This window comes from Oratosquilla oratoria, chromosome 10 (genome assembly GCF_046742065.1).
Source record: "Oratosquilla oratoria isolate Oo_2021 chromosome 10, ASM4674206v1, whole genome shotgun sequence".
Classification (NCBI taxonomy): Eukaryota; Metazoa; Arthropoda; class Malacostraca; order Stomatopoda; family Squillidae; genus Oratosquilla; species Oratosquilla oratoria.
This window is the reverse complement of record NC_134786.1, coordinates 40857519-40875018: the sequence shown is the minus strand read 5'-3', so window position 1 is coordinate 40875018 and position 17500 is coordinate 40857519. Positions and strand designations below refer to the sequence as shown.

Here is a 17500-nt window from a genome sequence, read left to right as displayed (position 1 = left end):
ACGTCCCGATTACGGAAAATGAATTACGACTAGCCATGGCTAATACAAAATCTTCTGCCCCCGGGGATGACGGCATTACATACCAAGTGCTCCGACTCCTACTGGAAGTTCCTGGCAACCCCCTCCTTCGCCTCTTCAACCTCTGCCTCCTTCGTGGACATGTACCTGCAGCCTGGACTTTAAGCACGATTGTTCCGATACCGAAACCAGGTACTGATAAATTCAGGCCCATTTCCCTAACTTCATGCTTCAGCAAGATGCTTGAACGTATCATCCTTGCCCGGCTCATGAATCGTCTACAAGGTCAACTCTCCCCGCAGCTGTATGGTTTCCTCCCACGTCGAAGTACGCACCACTGCCTTACTGAGCTCTACATCCGACTCTCTCCCACCAGCGTAGTTGCCTTCCTGGACCTCAAAAGTGCTTTCGATGTAGCCAACCATGAAATAATTCTTGACCAGCTGGTTACCTTCGGAGTGCAAGGAAACCTCCTTCGATGGATTCGAGGTTATCTGAGTAACAGGAAGTCACGTGTTCTCTTTCGAGGTGTGTGCAGTTCCTACGAGCAGTTCAAACTCGGTACCCCGCAAGGTGGCGTACTAAGTCCATTTCTTTTTAACGTCTTGATGCACCGCTTACTCTCACTTCTTCCTAACGTTCCCGGTACAACCCTTCTCTGCTACGCGGACGACATCTGCATCCATTCCAACTCGCCCGCTGACCTCCAATTCGTTCTAAATGGCTTCTATACGTCAACTACCGCTTGTGGTCTCATCATTTCCCCTGAGAAGAGCAGAATATTTTCATCTCGTACTCTCCAAGCACTACCGACGTTCAACATGGGAGGTGATGCTATCCCTCATTGCACACAGTACACATACCTTGGAGTACCAGCCCGGATCACTCCAGCCATACCGACTCGACAACGTATCCATCCCCTTGTTAATGATCTCCTTGATCGTCTGCAGGCCCGTTTTAACCCTATCAAGTGGCTTGCCACAAATTCCACCGGCGCTTCATTACCAATGATCAGAACTCTATACACCGCATTTCTTCGATCACTCGTTGACTACTTATCACCTGCCCTTTGTCAACTTCCCAGGAGAGCTTTGGAACCTCTCGAAAAATTCCAAAATAGAGTAATGAGATTTATCTTAGGTTGCCCTCCTTCGACTCGCATCGTTAACATGCAAAGTGAACTTGGTCTACCCTCGCTTGTAGAGAGAATATATGCTAACATGGCCATTCTCTCTGTAAAATGCCTCCGATCGCCCTATCTGTCCCCAAACTTTACTGCTACCATCAGAACGTCGCTCGAACCTGACAGTGCACCCCGCCTCCCACTTCGACCAGGAGGCCGCAACCTCGTCACTACAGTGTGCAACACACTTAGAAACCTTGACATCCACGTCCCTGAAGAAACGGTTGAACCCGACTTGCCCCCGTGGCGAATCTCCCTCCCTAACGTCACCTTCACACCAACCTCCAAAGATGACCTTCCTGCACTTCAAAAGCAACTAGCACTAGAGACCATCGACAGCGTATCCTCAAAGATCCCCGCAGCGCATGTCATCTACGTGGATGGCTCAGTACAGGCTGATGGAAGAGCAGCGTGTGCCATGTACTCACCCACCTTACAGCCACCTGTGGAAGCTGGATGGATTGGCCGCAGGTTACCTGTCACATCAAGCTCCACGTTTTGTGAGCTACACGGAATCCTCGACGCAGTAACATATCTTGTAGACTGTAACGTAAATGGTGTGATCGTTTGTGACTCCCAACCAGCTCTACACGCCCTCTCCTCACCCAGACCCAACTACTATCGTGTTGTACAGGCCATACTGACCCAACTCGCCGTTGTTCATGAAGCATCTATGGCCGTATCTCTCGTATGGATGCCTTCACACGTCGACCTTGCTGGCAACGACACTGTGGACCGTATTGCCAAAGCAGCTTGTGCCTTCGTCTTAGATAACGAACGCGTAGTACCCTCTCTCACATGCCTCAAAAACAGAATACACGCAGCCACTCACACCATAACAACACGCCGAAGAGATGCGGAACGAGCCACCAGTGTCTCCATTCAACACCACGACCACTTCCTACCCAGCCGCCACAAGTATCGCCGACGCGGACCCATGGTACGGAGACACAATGTTGTCAGTGCTCGGCTCAGACTCGGATATCGACCTGTGTGGCAAATATCCCAGGCGGAAGATATGCCACATTACTCATCATGCAGGCTGTGTAACCGCCCTAACGCCAACACTCTTGAACACTACTGTCTCCAATGCCCCATTGTGACAGACAGTATTCCACAGAGACAAGACGTGATAACTGTATGTAAATATTTACTTAGTGACGACAACTTAGATACACTCCTAGCTCGCCACCCCCATTTTGGGGGATTTTGATTGTTAAATCCAATCATACCTCCTTTTGTATCTCTTTCCATAACAATATGACTAATATACTATTGTTTGTCGCCCTCAGAAGCAATGAATTTATTAATCGGTGGACCATCTTTCCAAGGCAGCCTATACCTACGTCATGGACGTCACGCGCCCCATACGACCACCTCCTACCCAACCGCCACAAGTAACGCCGACGCAAGACCAGTACGAAGGCACAATATATGTCAGTGCTCGGCTCGGACTTGGGAGTCGACTTGTGTGACGGGGCTCCTAGACGGATGATATGCCACGGTGATCACCGTACGGGCTGCGTAACCGTCGTAATACGAACACCCTTGGTATTATTGTCTCCAGTGACCCATAGTGACAGACAATATTCCCCGGAGACGGGGCATGATGATTATATGTAAACACTTACATAGTACCACTATCCCGCCATCACCATTTCGGGGAATCCTGAATGATTATTGTATTATGTCTCCATTTAAAGAATGTATATAATATATGACATGTCCTCTAACACAATGCTGTGATAGATGTACTATTGTTTGCCGCCCACGGGCGTAATAAATTTATTAAAACAAAAAAAATCTCTCTCTCTCTCTCTCTCTCTCTCTCTCTCTCTCTCTCTCTCTCTCTCTCTCTCTCTCTCTCTCTCTCTCTCTCTCTCTCTCTCTCTCTCTCTCTCTCTTTTCTCTCTCTCTCTCTCTCTCTCTCTCTCTCTCTCTCTCTCTCTCTCTCTCTCTCTCTCTCTCTCTCTCTCTCTCTCTCTCTCTCTCTTTCCCTCCTCCTCATTCCACTTCCTCCTATTACTCTCATTCTCCCTTTCTCTCGCTCAAACTCCCTCTTCCCCTCCTCATCAAACTCTATTTCTCCCTCCCCCTCACTCTCCCTCTCCATCTCACTCTCCTTTTCGTTCTGCCTCTCCCTCTCCCTCCCCCTCTCCCCCTCCCTCTCCCTCTCCATCTCATTCTCCTTATCCCTCTCCTACTAACTTCCCCCCTATCCCTCCCTCTCCCCTTCCCTCTCCCTCTCCCTCCACCATTTCCTCTCCCTCTCCCCTCCCTTTCCCTCCCACCCACTTTCTCCCTTTTCATCCCTCTCCCTTCCCTCCCTCCCTCTCTTTCCCTCCCTTCCTCCCTCTCCCTCACTCCCCCTCCCTCTTCCTCTTCCCTTCCCCTGAGAGAGAATTAGGCAATAACTGGTTTACCAACCGGGTGGATAATGAATGGAATAGACTTAGTAACCATATAGTGAGCGCTGAAACAATGGGTTGTTTTAAGAGAATATTAGATAAGTTTATGGATAGGGATGAAAAGTGGTAAGGGTCATGGAACTGTCTAGTGTAGGCCTTAAGGTCACTTGTAGTCTCCTTAATTCTGATTGGTCTCATGTTCCCCACGTGTGTGTGTGTGTGTGTGTGTGTGTGTGTGTGTGTGTGTGTGTGTGTGTGTGTGTGTGTGTGTGTGTGTGTGTGTGTGTGTGTGTGTGTGTGTGTGTGTGCGCGCGCTTGTGTGTGTGTACGCGCTTGTATGTGCGTATGGGTGTGTATGCGCACGGGTATAGGCGTGTCCTTGTGAATGGGTATGGATACACGCGCGTATAATTATGCGCGTATTTGTTTGTACACAATATTTATAAGAGTTTATCCCTGTTTGGAACAATGGGTAACGAGCCTGCCTCGGAACGCTGAGGGCCCGGGTTCAATCCTCGGTAAGTACAAAAAATACTTTCATGGCTTTCCCAACCCCGTCTCCACAACGGTGGACATCAAAGGTGCGGTGGATCAGTGCTGCATATATATGCTTCCACCTAATAAGTACAATCGAGCTGATTACACTGGTTATTTCTGACTTTATTCACAACCACAGGCATTCCAACATTCAAAAACACAAGCACTTCTCACCTAGTGTAGGCCTTATGGTCTCTTGCAGTCTCCTTCCTTCTTATGTTGTTATGTACATACAACCTAATGGCCAAGTCGCACTATCACGATTCTCGTCAAATGTTTTGAATTTGAAAATCTACAGGACGACTTCGCCTACAGTATTCTAGACTTCACTAGGGACAATTCAACAATATGTCTAATATTCATATTCTAGGTTTAACTTGTCGGTGCTACTATAATGCGAGGTCTATCAAAAACGTGACCTGTCCGCGTGACCTGACCTAACCTAATCTAACCTAACCTATTTGTGTCATCCTTAGATGTACGAAGTGTGTATCGCTAAGATAAATGTATGGGAATTTATGATAACGTGTTTATTTTTACATTTCTTCCTTTAATATGAATGTAATTAGAAACCCAATTATCTAAGTCATTCCTAGGATATGTACAAAATATGTGTTTATCGCTAAAATAAATGTATGGAAATGGTAGATCTCACGGTATAGTGTTAACGGGAGGTAGATCTCACGCTTTAGTGTGGTAGACCTCACACTATAGTAGCACCAACTTGTATTAGTTTGTTAGAGGGCAGGATAGATAAGGTGGGGAGAGGGGAGGGAGGGAGTGGGGGTTTGGGGGTTCAGTCGAAGGAAAGAGTGAAATGGAAGGAAGTAAGAGTTATGTAAGATGTGGGGCAGACCCACTTGCTCAATTCATTTTATAGTCTTGTGGACTTTTTCAGATTCTCAACATATGACGCAAAAGTAGTATGACATTTGGAGATTCGAGAAATAGACAATGTAAACGAAGTCATTTATACCCAGACAAACTCACTTGAGTTGTGATAGTATGACCAGAGATTTACAAAGCCGGTAACAGGTTAAAGCCAACGTGGTGTATCGTTCCTCAGAGGCACCCAGTGGAGATTGATCTCCGCTGTGTCAATAATAGACGGAATAAATTCAAACAATCAATCAACTAATACGTACTCGTATTTCAATTGCCAATAATCAATCTTGTATACACATTATCCAATACTTAACATCTCAGCCAGCTATCAAGGGATGGGGTTTACACACAACGTTATAAGATAACTCAGCTACAGTCATAACAGAAGGTAAATCGAGACAATTTTAACTCAATTACAATCGATGGGGTCACACACAGCTGAATGAAATAACCCGGCGTGATATAGAATAAAAGAGAAGGAACTATCTAGTAGGGACGGGGGTTAACGAATAACAGAAAACGATAATGGTATAGGACTTTGTAGAAAATGGTAAAAGAGGGATGACTATAAAAAGTATACAACAAAGTACAATTTCTATAGAAAGTATTTTGCTTGTTAGATTTTTTTTTCATCAATTACATGTATAGTTGTCTTCAGTTATAAGAATTATAGTGGCTGATGTATTTTTGAAAGTTGCAACAAGTATCATTTCATGTATATGACATACTGTACACTAAGAACGAGTCAGTTTAGACGTTAATCCTTGTTTAAGACGTTAATCCTTGTACTCGTTTAAGACGTTAATCCTTGTACTTGTGTATTGACTAAATTTCTAAGGACTTTTATATGGTATGCTGATGTTGTGGATATGAGAGAGTATCGTAGAGTATTGTAATTTTGTAAATATACTTTTGTAAGGGTGATACGTGGACAAGTGAAACAATATTATAAATATAGGGGTTATTCATTTATTCGATATGTTACCACCTGGTCTACCTTGTCACGGCCAGTCTGGGGACCCACCGCATCCACACTTCTGCTCGCACTTCAGGTATTGAAGCTGATCAATGATGGACTTTGATGCAACTCCCCGTGAAGTCGGGCCGTGTTGGCTACTACAAGTGGTTTTGACCGACTGCCTAATGCATAGACCTGGGCACCTGGTGTGGCATCGTTTGTTGCCTGGTGTAACTGTTACTTATAACAGCTACACCATACGTAGTTGTCAATTCGCGTTATTCAAGCGTATTACACAGTGCGTCAGTGCAACAAGATATGATGTGTCGTTTAATGTTTGTCTATACTCGCATATTCTTTGTAAAGCTTATATGTATAACCACCTGTACAATCATAGTATGTAAATGCCTTACATATATACTGTACTTGTACCCATGACACAGGGATCGTACTTATTTATTGCATGTAACTTAGATATTGTATGCGACCTTGGCAATAGTACATGAGTATGACCAAGAGTATAACGTAACGCATCAATGTCACGTGACACTGGTCGTATCACGTGTGCCTATATATTCTATGTATAACATGTGTATATAAAACTTCCTGTAGGTATCGTAGGACCCAGAAGCCTTACGGTAATATATGTACTTATCCCTTATTATCTATGACGTGGCAACCCAGCATGTCCAGAGAGGTCTAAATGTAACAGTGAGTACAACGCACTAAACATCAATTGGGTCTTTCCCTCAAGTGCATAAGTACAACTCATATTTGCTATGTTTTACGCTTAGTATTGTTGTGTCTAGCTCTCTCAGTGTTGTCAATCTTATGTAGTGCTGTTGTGACACCTAAGCTGTGCCTGAATATATTACTCGAATAGACTGCTCAACTAACACTAATTGTTTAATTCATCCTTTACGCTGGTGACCTAGGCACGTCCCATATCCACCTAGCAGCATGTATTGAGCTACCATGTCTACGAGTGACAAGATGACAAGACAACTTCGCTTCCCGTGGCTCCTGCCGTCGTAGTTCGACCCCGCCCTTTGACGAAGCCTCAGCGGCACTATGGTTCCCGTAACTCGAATTTCAATTTGAACTAGCTTGTAGGTTTGAATACCTACTTGGTTCTGTAGAGGTGAATGAGGCCAAATTTGATGTCTCGGAAATATATGGCAAGATCAATTCATTGGCGAAGGTCATTACACCGTAGTCCACACTCTCTTGTGGATGTCGATGAAAAGGTTGCATATGCATATATAGTCATATTATTTATGTACATAGATTTGATTATCATACGAAAATATATTATAATAATATGACGAAAACAAATATTTTTATATGGAGTAATTCGAGGATGAGGGTGAAATACAAATCTTACAATAACATTGGCAGAGTATAAGACATCGGAATTTGCGGAAAGAGATTACCATAGAAAACCGAATATACCATAGAGAACGGAGGTATTGACGTGTCACTACAGAGTTCATATATGGACCGATCTATGGGTAAAAATGTGTGTGTTTCTTTGTATATGTATGTGTGTTTGAGTGTGTGTGTGTGCGTGAGTGTGTGTTTTCGCTCTCAGGCCCTACTGCCAACACACTGCCTCTTCACCACCATGTCTCCTTACAGGCCTCATCGTGAGCAAAAACGGTAACTCCACCTCCTCTGCCTTGTGGGTAAGGCCAGGAAGACGTAAGGTTAAAGGAGCTTCCCCAATAGAAAGTTTCATGCACCCTCGGCACTCAGAAGGTCATCTGGAATCTCCTCTTGCCGCTGGAAGATGGTGGCCGAAGGAAAAATAGTGAAAGAAGGGACAGCACACACCTACTCGTACACCTAAAATTCACTCATATGTGAAGACCCTTCTTCCTCTTTCCATATCTATCCTTTTCACTATCATCAACAACTTTATGTACTCTATGCCAGGTCGAAGATACTGATGGGATTCTCTAGCCAGAGAAAGTAACAAACTTATCCTAACTTAATCGAACCTTGTGGTTTTATGTCAAAGAACTGAAACTAATCGCCTGTAGCTTGCCTGACGCTACAAATCTAACAATTCACATATGGGTAACTTCACTTCTATTGACCCAAAGTCCATGAAACTTTTCTAAAATATATATCTGTATATTCACTTTGAAATACGGCTCCAACCGTATGAATAGTTATTCTATCCAACTGGATGCCAACGGACACAAGTGGATGGCATTGGATGTTATTGGACTCGTCTTAGTGATCAAGTCTTACCTTCCTTATTATGCATTCTGGCAGAGTTTTCTAGGGTGAAACGGCTTGGCGGCGGATGGTCCGAATCAGCTAGTCACCACATAATGAGAGTAAAAATAAGATACGGTCTTGGATACCCAAGGTCTGATAGAAAAACTATTATACCTAGTTACTCGCAAAGCGAGCAATGACCAATACACATACAAATAAAATAGTTTCGCACAAGGTAAATAATACCAGTTTAAGACAGAATCACATTTAATTAAAACGGGCAGTGAAACAACTTATTGTGTTATCATTATTAGCGTTCAATATATACACTAAGTGAGCGAGGCATGAGTCTGCAAAGAAGAGGAGCAGCGAAAGAAAGATGTGGAGAATGATGATGTCAGCAACGTAAACGCTGCCTTTTTTCAAGAATATCGGGGTCACCCAAAGGAACTCGAAAAATGTTAGATTAGTTCTTCCTCAATTATGCATAGATTGAAAAGATGATATTCTTAAAAGCTAAATTTTAGTAGATGTGTTTTTAAATAAATGTAGACTTGCTTCTCTCTAAGCGTTACAGAAAGGGACGCTAGTAAACAATGGTTGTGTTGTATGAAATTATTTCACTTCATATATTTTAGGCGTCTTTACGTTATTGTAAAAAAAAAATCAGTAATGATTGGGCTTTTATACAGTAATAAAAATTAATCAAAAACACCATTTACAACACTTTACAAATCAAGTCCTTCATTAAGATTTGGCACTGAAATGTACTACTGAACTTATCGACGACTTTGAATAATTTGTTTCCTTTATCATGATTTTCATGGTTTCCTAACTTTGTAATTGGATGAGATGTAAAATCACTCCATGTGGCTCCTTTACAGTTTTGTTGCATTTGTTACATAACTATTAAATAACTATCTGTGCAGGATTGATTAGATCTGAATTCGGAAATTCGACCTAGTCCCAACATAATTTATTTGCCTTTCCAAAATGGTGTGCGCGAGCATACACACACCCACACACACACCAACGTAAACAAGCACACTCATTATACAACCATACTTCTTTACACTTCTGTGCATTAAGATCTTTTAAAAAACAATTGGACTTATTTTGTGCCACTTGCGTGAGACGCCATGACGTCATGTCGTCACCCTTTTCAAAAATGATTTATATTTCAACCCAAAGATAATTTGATATTAAACCTGCGGCGAACGGTTAAACCCTCTCTGTGCCTCCAAATCCATAGTGAGAAATGGTTAGTAATCTACCAACAAAGGTTTTCATATCTAACCCCTACACAGATTAGGTAACGGCTGAAATGTTCTTGGTGACAAATTAGAACCTCCTCCAACATATTTTGAAATTTAAAATCATGAAAAAAAAAATGCCATGAATGAAACTGCAGTATGTCAGATTTATTGTCATTACAATTAGGCTCTAACGGGGGAAGACTTAAAGCTTGAATCAATAAGGACAAAGCTAGATTTTTATGACGTAATTGCTACATTGCTCCTCAGATGCCCTAGATGCAAAAATCAATAGTCGACCGATACCCAACCTCTAAATTGATTAAAATCTCAGACTACTCCGTCATCGAAAACGTTTCATAGCTTCAATCTATTTCTAAACATTTCACGGTAAAGTCGACGATAATGACAACTTTATATGTGCAATGCTAAACTTACGATGTCATTCAACTGATCATATTCATGGAGTTCCCACGGCCGGGTTGGCTAGTTAAGAATAAATAGATCTACATAAGCTCTCAAACTAAATACATCACTCACTTTGATCTGGACATCTCCGAAATTTCAATTGTTATGATAAGATCTAAATCCATAAAATAAGTTAGACCTACTCTCTATTCACATCTGTGTCCTTGTTTTCAAGTTAGTACTAAGAGTACCCGCTGTGACTGAAGAAATGCAAGTACATATAATGGCAGTATTCAGTAAAGGAAATCAGGATGTCATAAAGGGATTTTTTTTTACATAATATATAGATGTAAAGTAAATGAACTCATGAATTCATGCGTAGATGTAGAGCAGTCATAAAATAAGTGGAGAAAAATCAGTTCAAGTAAAACATGAACACAAGGCGTTAGTAAGAACAGCAAATAAATCAAAGGATGATATTGGTACCTGTAACAGCCTTCGTCACGGCTGCGAAAATAACTATAGAGATGAAAATAAAAATAAAGCCTATGTTTTGGAAACTATCTTTACAAGATGTCATAGAAACAATTCACTAAGAGACAAGCAGAACTAGAGATTGGAGTCCAGCTTCAGAAACTGAACCGACAGAAACCAGTTTTACAAACTGAATTGATGGAAACTATCCTAATTCATACAAGACCGAGTAGGTCATCTGGCCAGAGGGCATCGGTGGTTTGACAGTTTACAACGATTCTTACATTATTTGTTTCTTCGAAGCTCTCCAAGTTTTAACTTCTAGATTAATGCGAACTAGATCTCACCGGTAAGGGGTCATCTTCACATAAAACCCGTCTATATTCCTATACGGAACTGTTCGCAGGTATCAGTTCAAAATGACCCAAACAAATATTTTCATAACGTATACACCTAAAGTTTTCTTCTAAATTCAAACCCACACTGTCCTTTACCTCTTCGTTCTCATTAATAGATTCAAAGTTATGACTTTTGCTTATTCAAACAAGTAGCTGGGCTTGACTGACTTTTCTATTGTCGTAAACTATTTTAGGCACTGAAGTTGAACTCAGACGACGGAGAGCAATATTCCTTATCTATAAGATTTTGTGACACTCACTGCATCCTCGTTGTTGCGTTTCAGCGAGGTACAACACAACGCACATGTAGCTATTTCAAAAATCACTTTTATTCTAAAATAAATTTAGGGTTCAAGTCCCTTATTAAAATATTCTTTGTAGAAAAGTGTTCTCACATCTACAAAAGAAATCTAAGGCAACGACTTGTTCACCAGTGAAGTTGTCGACCACGATATTGACCAAAAGGTCTCCATCATGTCTTCTGCTCCATTTGGCGTCCGTGATTGTTCCTCGTAAAGGTGGCTGACTATTTCGAGTGACACTCGAGTAAATTGGAGAAAGTTCACAATGAAGAAACTTCAGGTCTCTGGAGTTCCACGTTTGGCGTTGAGGTCTCCGAAGGTCACTTAGTGTGTCATGTGTGGACTTGTGTTTTCCTTTCTAGCATACATGGGGTGCTCACTGTTTAGTGTACCTATCTGACACTGACATTAGAAAGCTGTGTATGTGGAATGTTATATGTGCATGACTCAGTGAATAAGTCCTGAAATGTATATATTATAATCTGAACATCGGTTATAAAATGTGTATGGAGATAAGGGTGTGTTGTATTCAGTGCATGGAAGTACGAAATAGTTTTTCACGAGTGATTGAATTACATAAAGGTTAAGGGGATTTTTCATGTGTTAAAACTGAGAAATGAAGAACAATGAGAAACTGAGGATTGTACGAGGTGGGACTGGTTGTTCATGGTTATTTGAGGTATTGAAAATATCAATATATGTTTGTGATACGAAAGTTTCCATGGTCTGAGAGCACTGATAGTTGGCAGTATTCCTACTGTTGTGTCTGGTTGAGTGTTGAGTAATGTGAGCTGTAAAGCATTCTATTGTTGTGGAGTACTATGAGGCACTGAAGAAATGCTTTCATCGAAGATTATGAATAGCTGGAGAGGAATCCCTTGGGTGTTGTGAAGCATTCATGAAGATTTTTATGCCTTTGAAGAACGTGAAACGCTGAGATTGAGGTTCATGGTGACGAAGGAGGGAACGTTGAGGCTTTGAGGACACTCAGCTATATTCCACTGGAATATCAGCTCGTCCTCGATGCGTTCCCGCAGTGATGAAAGAAACTGTAACCGGAATAGAGACAGAAAAATTTAGTAAACACGGCATCACAATGCATGGAAATCTTTACACAGTACTTACGACGTCAACATATTAAATTCATATTTACATGTTCTTAAGCATTGATAGCAAACACGAACACGACCACAATATAACTGAGGTGGAGGACCTTTGACAAGACTTCCCGATAATGAAATCGGTTTCCTCCAGTGTCACTACTCACTGATACAGTGAACTAACTAATAACAACAGCAACACATAGTGCACAATGTAGGTATTCAGTATATGTTAACTAGTACACATTATACAAGTGCTACACAGTACTAAAAGCATGACACTACTCAAGAACACGCAGAATCTATAGAGGCGTACAAATCATAATATCTTGTATACTGTATATAACTCTTTGTTTAATTCAAGAGACATAATTTATCACAGAGTACCACACAGTGTATACGGAAAACAGATACGAAGTATAAAGTCCTGTAACAAAATATCTTGATTATCTATTCGTACGGCAAGTGTTAGAACACCCACTACACAGGAAATGAATTGCAGAACAAATTACGCGAATTCCCAGCCCTGATGACATTTGCGGGTTCATCCATCACAGAAACGACGTCACACAGGTAAGTGGTCATCAATCATCACGTTTGACGTCACTTAGGACCAAGTTTGCTTGACTGGCATCAGGGTAGCAGAGTCCGTCACGTATAACTCCTTCGATACCTTGGCAGACTTTATAGATTTTTTTGTCCATTGAAACTGGATGATTTTACTAATCCATTAGCTGAGAAGAAACCCCGAGGTCTCGGTTACCTAGAACTAAATCTATAAAGTGTGCCATCTTGTTGAAAGGGTTAGTATTATTAGGTTGCTACACATGTAAACACTAGCTAAATAACGCCACTGCGGCGTCACCACTGCTCTGTTGGTAGTTGCACCTGTCACGAGGTCTTCATTATATGTTGCCGGTCGAGCCTTCTTCAGTAGGTTTCCTGACCAGGAGATATGTCCACCTGGTGTTTTATGGTCGTCACGGACAAGGGTCCTGGAGAAGATGCGAGAGTGGATCAAATCCTTGCAACAGCGGTACTCCATAGTAGGAAGAACTAGAATCGTCGGTCATTGGGATATCCGTCAAGAGAGCTTCCCACTACACCATCACGTCCCTCCCAGTAGAGATTGACTATGTTTATAACAAATACCAGCCAACGCACAGGCAAGGAATAATGGTTGTTGTAGACTCAAGCAATTTCCACTTGAATTTGACCAAATCGCCACATTTAGAATCCAGTATGCAACTGTTGAATGGACCATGAGGACACATGAAATGATGGCTTTGAGAAACCAGTGACGGGTACCTGTATATCGTTGTCCTGCAAGATAGACAGCAAATCTGTCCATTATAAAACCCCGTAAATCCCCTGAGGGACTGACACTTGATTTCCCCCATTCCATTTTCTCTTTATTTTCTATGTTGATCCCAATGGCATTCAAAAGGGTATCTTGGAAATAGCTTGTAGTCCCTGCAGGGGTCATGAAGTTCATTACAATTCTTCAGAGACGAAGCCATAAGGTAAGTTATAGTATACACGTGGGCAATTCTAAACGACCTTAGCCTAGAACCGGCTATCTTACGCTCAGCTCGCTACTCTACCAAGTGAACAATTGCTTCTCTTCAAGTGCATGTTGTAGTACGTTGTCCAAAAATTCTCTCTAATGAGCAACCTGTGGGGTTAACATGTGTCTGTGGCCGGTTTCCTTGGGGGTTGCGGGTCTTTCTCAAGAGAGAACGGAGGCATTGGGTTGATCTCCATAAAATCCTCCTAGTGTTAGTTAGAAGAAATTTTGCAATATATGCTATATCTTTGAAGAAGACAAGAAGGCAAAATATCTGTAAATGAGAATAAAACGGATGATTTCTTACCTCTTCTTCCTTCCGTCAGCATTCAAGAAAGAAAATGTTTTTTTTAAGTCATGATCTGAAGCCAAAGCTGCCTCTCATTTGAAACTACTTTATGATTTTCCTCAATATCAATTGGAGTAAACTTGTGTCATGGCAATAATTCAAGATTCTTGAAAAAAAGAATTATGGCAATAAGATAATGATAATAATAATGAAATAAATAAATTATAGATAAATAAATGAATAAATTAATAGATAGATGAATAATTCGATAAATAAATAACTAGAATACATAAATAAACAAATAAATGAATAAATAGATAAATTGATCAATTAATGAATAGATAAATAAATATATAAAAAATAAATAGATAATAAATTAATTAATAAAAAATAGGTAGCGATTATGCAAGGTGGAAGTCGGAGGGAACCTTCTCCCTTCCACCCATTTTCAAATCAAGTCTAGACCTTCATTTCTTCCTGGAAGTGCAGCCCAGAAGGGCTGGCACTTGGTCTCCGGATTTCTCACTATCAACTTCAAAAACATTTCCTCATTTTCAGCCTATACCATCTTCATGACTCCATTCCCTTGGTGTTATATTGTCCCCAAGGATAGAAGCGATGGTTACGGCAGACAAAACACTTTCCAACATCTCTCCTCAGTCCACCTCTGTAACAAGCCACTCAAAATTTCTTAAAGACAAGCTGCCAAAGAAGTCCGAAGGGAACTTACCGTCCTTGTCCTGGCAAGAGGGCCCGATCCAGCCTGGCGCACATGTGCAGTGTCCCGTGACGGGGTCACACGTGGCGCCGTTGTGGCATTGACATCTCTGGCTACACCCGGGACCGTAGCGGCCGGAGGCACAAGCTGCAAGATAGGAACCAGAGATGTGGTTACCATGGAAACAATAGGTGTTGATGATTTGTGGATAAGTTGTCGGTCTGATCCGACGAATTTGTCCAGTTTTCAGCCTCCTTTGACCATGGAATATTACGTCAAAAGTAAAGACTGATTTCATGAATTGATATGGAAGACCGTAGTGAAGACTTTGGGTAACACTCCCTCAAAGAAAAGAAAAGAAAAAGTAAAGACTGATTTCATGGATCGATGTGGAAGACCCTAGTAAAGACTTCGGGTAACACTCCCTCATTTGAAAAAACAAACAAACAAAAAAAAAACGGGCACTTACGTTGGGCACAGAAGGGCCCGGAGCGTCCTGGCGGGCACAGGCACTGGCCCGTCAGTTTATTACAACCGTACTACCCGCACTGGCAGTCCATAAGGCACTGGTCTCCATAGTAACCTGAAGATAAATCAAGATAGTCAGCCACTTAATTCAGAGTCGAATCAAGTTTACAGATTATGTATGTTTTTCTTTGATTTTTTTTTCTGAAAGCGTATTATGCCTTTATATACACAAATATTGAAATATGAAAGCACTGCTAAGACACACAGATACACAGATTAATTTATACATAATACGTATAAAGAGACAGAAATAGAAATAAGGATAGACTGATATAAATCGATCAATAGATAGATAGATAGATAGATAGGTATAAATATGTATAGATAGAGATGAGATAGAGATAGAGATAGAAATAGAGATAGAGATAGAATAGAGATAGAGATAGAAATAGAGATAGGGATAGGGATAGAGATAGATATAGAGAGACAGAGACAGAGACAGAGATAGATATAGATATAGATATATATATAGATATAGAGAAAGATGAAGACACAAATAGAAGTAGAGATAGATGAATAGATAAATTCACAGAGAGAGAGAGAGAGAGAGAAAGAGCAGGTCTATTAAAGACACCCACTCCCTTACCATCTGGACAAGGCATCTGGCACCGATCTCCCGTGAAGCCCGGGGCACAGCGGCACTGGCCGGTCCTCGGGTTGCATGTGGCACCATTCTCACAACGGCACTGCTCAGAGCAGTAGGCTCCGAAGAATCCTGGCGGACATTCTAAGAAAGACAGAGATTCTAATTAGACTTCCTTTTCTGTGTTGTTCATTTAACTCTTTAAGAACCATAATGAACTCTCGAACTCTTGAACATCGTAAGACAACCGTTGATAATAGTAACTGCTGTTTCAATGACGGGAAATTAGGAATACATCAGTTGCCGACATTGGCCCTTGGGCCCTCCCGTAGATCACTCCGGGAAGAGATGCTGGGCTGATGTCTGTGTTGTATCGTTGCCGGTCTGTTTTTATGTTACCTGCTAACAGGAGGAGGAAGACAAGCAGAAGACAGGGTAGCAGCCACGAACTGTCAAAGACTTACATTGGTCTGAGAAACATAAGAAGATAAGAATGAAGGAGACTGCAAGAGACCATAAGGCCTACACTAGGCAGCTCCATATCCATCACCACCTGTCATCCCCATCCATAAAGTTGTCTAACTGATAGTTTCAGCGCTCACTACATGGTTACTAAGTCTATTCCATTCGTTGACCATCCTATTAGTAAACCAATTCTTGCCTATTTCCTTCTTAAATCTAATTTTCCCAGTTTAAATCCATTACTGCGAGTCCTGCCCTGTTGTTTTAATATGATGACCTTGCCTGCATCGCCCTTGTTAAAGTCTTTGATCCACTTGAACGCCTCTAACAAGTCACCCTGCACTCTGCGTCTTTCCAGAGAGTGAAGTTAAGGTGCCTAAGCCTCTCCTCGTAAGGCGAATTTCTGAGTCCATGTATCATTTTGTTGTATGGGGAAGAGTAGGTGAGATATAGTCAAAATTCATAGAAGTCTTGAACCCAGATCCTCAAGTCAGAACGTGAATGAGGTTGTTGATAAGTTTTGAAGATATGTGACGGAGAAATTCTTCTCTTCGCCATCCACATCGCAGAACCACCCATAGCAAGTACTTATCGTTAGTCCCTCTGGGGTTTAAGAACACTCGAATCGGCTTAGGACTTACCCAGCTGGCAGTACTGGCCGTAGTAGCCCGGCGTGCAGGAACAACAGCCGGACACCATGTCGCACGTGGCATTGTGATGGCAAGCACAGTCGAGGCTGCAGTTCGGACCATACCGACCCTCAGGACACATCTCCTCGCAGTCCGGCCCAGTCCATCCTAGACCACAAGCACAGTCGCCCGTGGCTGGAAGAAAAGGTGTAGAATTGCATTAACAGGATACAAAGAGCTGAAATAAGGGTTACAAAGAGTTGCAGCAGTTGTGATACAAAGAGCTGAAATAAGGGTTACAAAAAGTTACAACAGTTGTAATACAAAGAGCTGAAATAAGGGTTGCAAAGAGTTATAACAGCTGTGATACAAAGAGCTGAAATAAGGGTTACAAAGAGTTACAACAGTTGTGATACAAAGAGCTGAAATTAGGGTTACAAAGAGTTACAACAGTTGTGATACAAAGAGCTGAAATAAGGGTTACAAAGAGTTACAACAGTTGTGATACAAAGAGCTGAAATAAGGGTTACAAAGAGTTACAACAGCTGTGATACAAAGAGCTGAAATAAGGGTT

General features: G+C 41.7%; 1 pseudogene; it reads right to left on the bottom strand.

The window, feature by feature from the left end:
• Window positions 1-8464: 8464 nt before the first annotated feature.
• Window positions 8465-17500, bottom strand: part of LOC143029191 (uncharacterized) — a 29000-nt pseudogene continuing 19964 nt past the window's right edge.